The 10,069-nt window shown below is 38.9% G+C and overlaps 1 protein-coding gene and 1 pseudogene across 1 annotated transcript in view; one reads left to right on the forward strand and one right to left on the reverse strand.

The window, feature by feature from the left end:
* Positions 1-10,069, forward strand: part of Zc3h12b (zinc finger CCCH-type containing 12B) — a 188,963-nt gene that overhangs the window by 63,766 nt on the left and 115,128 nt on the right. The gene's annotated exons all lie outside the window — the stretch shown is intronic.
* Positions 1,317-1,953, reverse strand: LOC110313640 (annotated as a pseudogene).

Consider the following 10,069-nt stretch of genomic DNA (forward strand, 5'->3'; position numbering starts at 1 on the left):
GAAAGAAAGAAAGAAAGAAAGAAAGAAAGAAAGAAAGAAAGAAAGAAAGAAAGAAAGAAAGAAAGAAAGAAAGAAAGAAAGAAAGAAAGAAAAGAAAGAAAGATGTACTTAACAAGTGATATACTCAAAAGTCTAATTTTCTATCTGTGCTAATTTCAGTATGGACTTCATTTACAAGTATAGTGTATTTTTAGCCATATTTCACATTCTTTTATTCATTTATTCTGATCACTACAGAAAAGTTTAGGTTGCAGTTTGTATTAAAGCACACTTCTGTATCCTGTGGCCTTAAGCAGCTTTTTTTTTTTTTTAAGTGCAAAGCCCAATGCCTATGTGTCCACACTCCACTGCCAGTTTCTGAGTCACAGGTTGTAGGAAAAACCTCACAGGTTATAAGAACTAAATGGGGCTTAGACTGAGACCCAGAACTTTGATTTTTGGAACCCGTATGTACTTTGGAAGTGTTTGAAGAGTAACTTCTTAAATAACATTAAAGGAATTTCAAATTAACGTGGAAATGACCATACCTATCTCATTATGTTAAATATGTCAACTCTTGTCTACTGGTGAACTGTCTTGTATCCTTAAACATCATGAAAAGAGGAGGAAGAACCAGGTTCATTGTTAACCGAGAACCAAAACATAATCTTTCAAAGTAGTTTAACCTACTAAATGTGTCTATATATGGCTGTCTTTCTTAGAAAGTATATTCTTTGTCTTTCTTCCTGAGATTCATATACTTAAGCAAGTCATGAATAACTGCTAGCTAAGAGTTATGGGAGTTAGGTGTAAGTATATTCCTTCTGTTCGTGATTCAAGTGACATATCCTATAGCCTTAAACATGAGCTGCCTTTGATGAGGAGTGAACACATAGGCAGGTGAGCACCAAGGCAGAAAAGCTCCATGTACATAAGCTATGTCAACTCTGACACTGAACAGGAAGGTAAGACTTAGAACAAAGTCTTCCATTCAGAAAACCACACCAACCTTACTTTCAAAATTGTGGTAATTTAGGCTTTCCAATGTTTATTAGGAGTGTTCAGGGTGATCTAGGTAGCAGCTAAGAAGCCAACAGCACTTCTGAAACCGCAGTGCTCAGCAGCACTTTGAAGACTCGCCGTTCACTCTGTGACTCGGCTTCACCTTTCTAACTGTCATTGGGATCTAGTTTATGACCACTAATTATACATTCTGCTGCTGTCTCTTTGCCAGTGTCCCTGTACATACCAGAGGGAAAAGGCTGACTGAAGTTGGGTTTTATGTTCACTCATCCACTCACTTCTGAGCCCATTGTAGTGACCACGCAGAAAGCCACTCAGCTCTTCCTCAGACTCAGGTCACTGTTAGTCACTAAGATGGACAGAGATGTACTCTCTGACACATCATCCTTCCGAAGGTTCAAAAAGGATTCTTCAGTTATCTGAAGGATCTCTCTCAAGCCTTTGTTTTCTTGTTCCAGTTGAAATATCCATTCCTGTTCCTTGCAACCCTGCTGCTTGTCAGTTTCAATAGCTTTTCTCATTACTGCTGCCATCTCAGTGTTCTGGTCAACATGTGCTTGCAACTCCTTTGAGTGTTGCTCTTTTAACTTCATTATTATACCTGGGTCATCTTTTTTTGCTGGCTGTTAGCAATCTGAACATTTGCTCTCCATACTTGCTCATTATCAGTTCCAAGGCAGACTGGTGTTCTTTCAAGGATATTCACAGTTCTTTGTGCTCTTGTTGTAATTCTCTGATTTGTCTGTTTTCTTGCTGTATTCCCATAACTAGTGTGGATCATGGCCGATGTCTTGCTACTTCATTAAGTTCTTGGATTTCTTCCTGATACTGCTTCGCTTCCACTCCCTTGCTGAGGGCAAGGGACTCTGCTGCATCAACATGATCTCTCAACCTTTCAACAAGGGCTTTAGCATCAGCAAGTGCCTTCTCAATGGTGCAGCTCATTTCTCATTTCCCTGCAGGACCTCAGTAAGAGCACAGAGAGAGGGAGCCCAACTCAGAGGCTCACCTATGAGTGTTATTCCACTCAGCTTCAGTACCCCTGTGGTGATGACCACCTGCGAGGTAGAGTGCCTGGGGAGTGGCCTGCTCACACAGTGACAGGAAGGACTGGCCCCACCCCAGGCAGGCGGTATTTTATATTCATATGACTAGGTAATCTCTATTGTTCTACTTTCCAGTTTATTGACTCCCTAACCTCTTGCCTTCTAAATTTCAATAAGGAACCCATTTGCAAAGCTTTTTAAGTACTAAAATTTCCATCAAGGACTGGAGAGATGGCAGTGGGTAAAGTACAAGCATAAAGACCCAAGCTTAGATTCCTAATGTCCACATAAAAGCCAGATGCAGGTTTGTCCATAACCCCAGCAAAGGATACACAACTAAAGACAGTAATTCTCCCTCGAGGAATTTTATTAGTAGCTACAATTTCAAAGTTAAAGGGTAGTTTCTCACGATCCCTTCCTTCTTTTGTTGTTGCTAGAGCTGCTCTTGCTCAGTGTAGGCAACAGCAGTTGAGGTGAGTTAATGATTACATTGGTTATATGGAGTGTAAAGAATGGCATTTCATAGCCCTTCACCCTGATTTCTGACTTTTGCACGCCCTCTTTTCTTCAGTGTTCTCTGATCCATAGAGGGAATAGTACAAATGACTTCTTTAGAGCTGGGTTCAATTCATTGCTTATTTAGCATCTCAGCAGCCGTGAGTCTCCTCATTCACCATTGTTTATTATAAGGAGAGACTTCTCTGATTAAGGCTTGGGTTTGCTTTTGTCTATGGGAATAAACAGGAATTTAGAAGGCAAGTTGCTGCTATGTTAGTTCAGTCCACCATTAGAAGTATACTCTTACCAGGTCTCTACAACCTCACTAAACTTGGGCTGTTAGTCAGGCTTACTAGTACTAGATCTTAAATCCATTCAGAGGGCAGTTGTTTATCAATCCCTAAACAGTAAAGCTGTTATTAAACGGGTTGTTATATCTTATTTTCTAAATTTTTTTAATATTCCCTTTATCCTGGCTAAGTCTCCATTTATCTTGTACTTTAATATCCCAAATCACCCCGCATCTCCCTCTGTGAATAAACTGTCCCACTGGCAGTCTTCCCTTTCTTTTTATCTATGTTCTACTATTCCTCCTTCAGGAAGGTAACCCCCTCCCCACATTCCATTCTTTGTTTCCTGGTTTTTACAGGTACTCCATGCTAGACATACTATAATACACTATTGCATATGTCAGCATGATTTTGCTGAAGGGACCCTGATATAGCTGTCTTGCGTGAGGCTAGGCCAGTGCCTGGCAAATACAGAAGTGGATGCTCACAGTCATCTATTGGATGGAACACATTGGGAAGAGAGGCCCCTTGGTCTTGCAAACTTTATATGCCCCAGTACAGGGGAATGCCAGGGCCAAGAAGTGGGAGTGGGTGGGTAGGGGAGCAGGGTGGGAGAAGGGTATAGGGGACTTTCAGGATAGCATTTGAAATGTAAATGAAGAAAACCCCTAATAAAAAAATTGGAAAAATGAAATGTAAATGAAGAAAATATCTAATAAAAATTGAAGAAAAAAAGAATTGGGGCTAGAATCTTCATATGACAAAGAACATGTGATATCTGTCCTTTGAAGCCTGGGTTACTTTACTTAGATTTTTTTCCAATCTCATCCATTTCTCTGTAAATTCCATAATTTTGCTATTTTACAGCTGAATAATATTCATATACAAACATACATATATAAAATCTATATCAATTCATCATTGTTGTGCATCTAGGCTGCCTCCATTTTCCAGCTTTTATAAATAGCTCAGTAGTAACCATGATCATGCAAGTATACCTGTTGTAGGATGTACCCAGGAATGGCTAGATCCTATACTATTTTTATTTGGTGCCTCCAGACTGGTGTCCAAACTGGCTGCAGTAATTTTAATTCTTATGTGAACTTGAACTTTTGATACCTATGAGTTCTCCTGAAGAGTGCTAGAATTACAGACTACAACTCCATATCTGGTTTATGTGACATTTTAAATTTAACCCAACTTTTTTTTGTACCATTAGTATTTCTCGAATGCTAACGTTTTCAACTCCAGGTCTAAGAAATATGAGGAAAACTAAAAACCCAGGGACTGCACTACCATGTTGTTTTTCAGCTTCCAAGATAGTCTGTTTCTTTGCTTTTCTTCATATTTCATTGAAGTAGAAATTCCTGGTTTCTCTGGGGACTCAGTTGTGTTGTGTGATGTTTTTCTGGAAACTCTTATGAGAGGATGTTTTGCTGAAGCAGACAGGTGATCTTCTGGAAGCTACCTGGAAAAAGGGCATGTGATGTTTTGCTGAAATGGACACTTGAGAGGACATGTGTAAGGATAACCTAACAGACAGTGGACAGCGCTCTGGCATTGGATCTCCTTGCCACTCTTTGCTGGTCTTCATTGGTCTTCTTTGCTGACACTGGTTATCACTGATAATGGTGTGGCATTGGTTCACTTACCTTCTTTGCTGATCATCACTTTTCATGACTTCGTAGAGAGGAATGCAGCAAAGAACTTCTCGTGATAGAAGTTTCTTGCCACTTCCATAAACTTGAGTGAATTGGCAGAACCTTGTGGTTTCTTCTGGATTGAACTGATTCACAAATGGTGCTTGAATTCACAAATGGTGCTTGAGAATGAATCAAGCTACCACTGCTGACTCATGGGAACTGAATTGCTGATATCCTGGCTACAAAGATTTGAATCAACCCTCCCCCCCCCCAAATTATTTCTAATCAGGTCCACATCCCCCGTTGCCCTATTAGCCTTTCCTTTCTACTACCTCTGGTGAGTGGTGGACTAGAAGGGAGGTTAAAGCATTTAAGAACCCTTATTAAAGTAGGTTTTGAAGAATCTAAGCCTACATTTCATAATCATCTTTGTTTCATCTATAAAATTTAAGGTTCTAGTTGTGCTTAGCATGTAAACTAGGGGAAAATATACCTAATTTCAATAAATGAAACTACATACCTTTTTATATTTGTGTGCATGCATAGGTTCCCATAGAGTCCAGAAAAGCAGAAGAGGGTGTTGAATCCTCTTACACTGGGATTACACATAGTTTTGCAACTGAGTCTTATTGTGTTGTCCAGTCAAGCCTAGAACTGAGAATTACCTTGTCTCTGCATCTTGAGTACTTCAAGTTAGCTTTTAAATAAGATTTTAAGATGAAGGATTTTAGATACTTATTTAAGAGATATGCAAAAACATTATTTTAAGTTTAAAGACTATTTATTTGTGTCATCAGACTCCCTGGGTCCATCTCTTTGTGGAAATCAAATCAGTCCAAAATACCAAGAATAACTGTCACATATAGGGAAATTTATTTGCAGCAAATAAGGAAACAATGAGAAATAACTTCTAAATCTGTGACTACAGGAAGCTAGGGCAGGTGGTAATTATTTTGGCTAGGAATACATATTCAGATATGAGAATGGCATTGTCACATGTAGGTGAGGTTGATTTGGCACAAGCACTGCAAAGCAACATGTTCCTTCATACTTATGGAAATGGTGCTTCTGTTTTTTTTTCTTGGTTGCATGTTTTTTCATGGTATCCTGGTAATGACATAAATTTCATTTGATAAACTGATGCATAGAAATAATTTCTATTTCTATTTCTGAAATAGAAAGTAAAGGATATAATAGAAAAGCTTTGTTTAGCAGCCCAGGCTGCTGAGTGGGAGAGAATCTATGTCGTACCTTCATGAGGTTACTGAACTGGAGAAATTCTGGATCTTTCTTAGGCTGCTGGTGGGGGGACAACTTCATCTTGTTTTCTCAGTCTAATCCTCTTCTAATAAGGTTTTTTGAAAAAGAATTAGTATTATGAGTGCTAGAGAATACTTAATTAAACTATGGTATTGGTTGTTTAAGAGAACAATTTCTGATCAGGGTAATGGATCTTGATATTTTTAATAGGTCCTCATTGAGAAAAATGGGAAATAAGTGTTGAGTACTTAAATGTTGTTATTTTGTGTTTCATGCAATTTAACACACTCAAACATAACAGTCATTAACTCAATTTAAATTCACATCAGGAAAATATAAAATGAACAAAGAACCCATTTATCATTTTATTTCCAAAGATAATAACTTGCTTGAATTAAAATGTAATATTTATTTTTAAATTTAAAAGCCTTCTCTCTTTTTTATATTTAGGCATGAATTCTTAATGAAAATCAGAGATAAAATAATTTTAATTCTCTGAAACTTTAAAACAATATTAAATTATGATTCATAGTTTCAGCCAGTTGATAGTAGGACAGACCTTTAAATCGCAGCACTTAGGAGGCAGAGGCAGATGGCTCTCTATGAGTTTGAGGCCTGCCTGGCCTACCTAGTCAGTTGCAGGCAAGTCAGAGCTTTGTAGTGTGATCCTATCTCTAACAACAACAACAACAACAACAACAACAGCACACACACACAGAGAGAGAGAGAGAGAGAGAGAGAGAGAGAGAGATATTTATAGTTTCTCTAGGTTAAAAGCGCTTGATGCTTTTGTATAAGACTGGAGTTTGATTTCTAGCACCCACATGGTGTCTGGAAAACATGTGTAACACCAGTTAAAGAGGATTCAATACCCCTTTCTGCTCATCTGGATTCTGTGGAAACCTATACATGCATATATATTCATTCTTTTAAAAAACTTACAGTTTCATTTATTGACCATTACATAGGCACATAATTTGTAGAGGAATTTAAATATAGGTTGCAATACACTTTAGATTGTCCTAAGATCATCTTTTGAGAAAATATTAAGTATTTTTTGTTTCCTTAAGACATAATGTAAAAGTATTTTGAAGGATAATTTAGTTTACCATAAAGATGAAATTAAGCTTGTATGGATGTGGGACTGTAATAATTTTGAATGTGCTCTGTCTTTAGCATTCTTCTTTTAATACTCTATTTTCTTTGTTTAAAAATTGACTAATTCATCATAATTTCTAACATTTTGAATTTTGTTTTTATTTATACTTTAAGTTAACAATAAAACAAATCCATCTATCCCAACATAAATAACATACAATTTTGAGATGTGTACAGTACTGATTCACACATGTTTATTTTGGGGGTGAAAAAATTCATATCTAATCTCAGTGATTTTCAAGAGTATATAATTTTATAGAAAAGTTATCAAATATTATATCATGTGGTCACCTGTTTCTGTCATCATGACCCAGTGGCTTAAAATGCCAGAGCATCTTCCCCACAATTGAATACATTGTTGCCAATACATCAAAGATGCAATTGTCATAGCCTTCAGGAAAACTAACTCAAAAACGCTACCAATATTTCTCCCCAAATCCTACAACTAGTAATCTAAATAACAGATATGCCAATGCAAAAATGCAAGCCACATGGAAAGCCAAGACAACTTTTCTTCTCCAGAACTACCAGTCCCAGATTAATGGTCACCATTGCAAGTGACTTAGGCAACAAAAAAATAGTGAGAATGCTTTAAAATATCTTCAAAGAAATGAAAGAGGATATAAACAAATAGCTTAATGAAATAATGAAGTCGATTCAAGTTATGAAATTAGAATTCAATAAATCTATATTTCTCTCATCAAAGTACTAAGCATGCCTGGCCCTGCTTTATTTCCAACACCAGACAATTTTGGGTTGAAAGTTTTGTAGGTGGATTGGTGGTGTCCTTATCCCTCCACTGGGGATTCCTGCTTGGCTACAAGAGGCAGTTCTTCAAGTTCCATGTCCCCATTGTTAGGCAGCTTGGCTAAGGTCACCCACATTCACTCCTGGGACCCTCCTTAATCCTAGTTCTCTGGGACTTACTGTGTCACTCTCAACTGTGAGTCTACTGTAATCCTAGTTCTCTGGGACTTACTGTGTCACTCTCAACTGTGAGTCTACTGTCATCAATAGCACTGCAAAAGTAGCTTCCTTGACTTGTAAAGGTCAGCAGGAATACCCATCATAGGTTTCTATCAATAGTATGGATCATGAATATCTACATTTTCTCTGGCTTCTGCATGTGCCACATACCTCAGCATGTTCTCCAGTGGCAATATAGACCACAGACATTAATATAGCCCTCTGCTGCAGCATGGACCATGGACTCCAGCATAGCTCTCAATGGCAGCACAGGCCATGGACATCAACATGGCCCCTTGGGCAAAACAAGCCCCAGACAACAGTATGGTTCCCAGCAGAAGCCCAGGCCATGGACATTAAAATGGCTTCAGAAGTCAGCACAGACCATAGATCCACATGGACTTTGGTGATAACTTGACCCAGCGTTATCAATATGGCTTCAGGCAGAAGTACAGACCATACAAGTATACCTGGCCTTTGGTGGTTGCATGGATCAGTGAAGTGAAAACTACCTCTGGCTGCAAAAGGACCATGCCACAGACGCCATCATGGCCCTCTGCTATAGAATGGACCACAGATATCAACAGAGCCTCAGGTGGTAGCAAAAGCCACTCGTATCAACATGGCCCCTATGGCAGCCAGGACCACAGATACTATGGCCTCCAATAGCACAGTTCTTTGTGTCTTTATTTTGGACATCCTACTATTGCTCAGAGCTAGGGCTATCATGTGGCTGATCAATGTGTTGGAGCAGGGGTCAGTCTGCACAAGTTCCATTCAGCTGCATGCCACCTTGCCAGCTGTACTTGGCAAGGATATGTTCTCGACCTCGGCCTTCTTTCATACATCACTGCTGTCATGTCTCTATGCCTCTCACCACTGCACGTGCGCGTCCGTGTGTGTGTGTGTGTGTGTGTGTGTGTGTGTGTGTGTGCGCACACACACACACACACACACACACACACGACTCCATCCCTCCATCTTTCACATTTCTCCATGTCATATTCATTACAGCAGTCTGTCACATAGTATTTTTTTTGTTCAAACAGCTTTATGCAAATATTCATTGTAATGAGTTATTAGTCTGGCTTAAGATTTCTGACACACTGTAAACACTAGACCAACTCTAAAACTCTTTTGGCTATCCTGCTGTAGCCCAGAGTCAGGATGATCTTGTAGCTGGATAGAGCATCTGGTAGCAGGTTCCGTGCTGCAGCACACCTCCCCACCCTCAATATTGGCTGCCCAGAGACTCCCTGAGCTTGACCTTTGTGCCATCTTCCAGCAGAACATGAAGCCCAGGCTGCAGCCACAGAGGCTACATGCTGGGAGACCTGCTGGGGGACCTAGGACCAGCCCTATTCAGTAATGACGTCAGGTTCTGCAAGCCTGGCTCCTCCATGCACTCCAATAGTTCATAAACAGAGTAGATGTTGAGGTGGACTGACTCAAGCACTGGATCTAGACCCAGATGGCAGCTGAGTTGGTCTGCCTGGGCTCCATGTTTTTCTGTTTGTTTAACACAGTACAAAACAAAATAAATATTTGTGTAGCTCTCCAGTTTAATGTGATGAGAAACTGATATAGTGGTTAGTTATTTAACATTCCTTTTGGATAGAACACACTTGGAAAACCTGAGTAATTATGGCACAGGACTCTTTAGTAACTACTTCTACTTAATAACATTTAGGATTTAAAAATAAAGCCACCTTTAAAAGTTAAAAGAAAATACCAGTCAATTTGTTGAATTACTTAAATATCTTGAATTTATTAAAAGTGTTTTCTCTAGTAACATATATAATTGTCTATAAGCATATTCTTTATATCAATCTATAATAACATTTTTATTTAGTTGAAAAATTAAATTAATCTCTTGAATTCATATTTTTGCTTCTCTTTTCTATTATCATATTTTTATGATAAGCCATCATTACTTCTTTCTTAGGCTGTGCATCCTGATACTAAAGGTAACAGAAATCCCTTTTTATAAATTGTCAGGGACCAGGTTGAGAAAACTCAGGCATCTTACACCCAGGGCATCCTGCAGCCCAGGTGTTTTCACAGTATGCAGCTAAGAGCCACATAGTTCTTTGTCAAGAGCCCTTCCCTCCCTCTCTCTGAAAGGCCACTCCTGGGAACCAGCAAGACCTAAACAGACATCAAGGACTGAGGGTGTCTTCTCACATTCCAGAGCTGCCCAGAGCTG

The sequence above is a fragment of the Mus pahari genome, chromosome X (assembly GCF_900095145.1).
Source record: "Mus pahari chromosome X, PAHARI_EIJ_v1.1, whole genome shotgun sequence".
Lineage (NCBI taxonomy): Eukaryota > Metazoa > Chordata > Mammalia > Rodentia > Muridae > Mus > Mus pahari.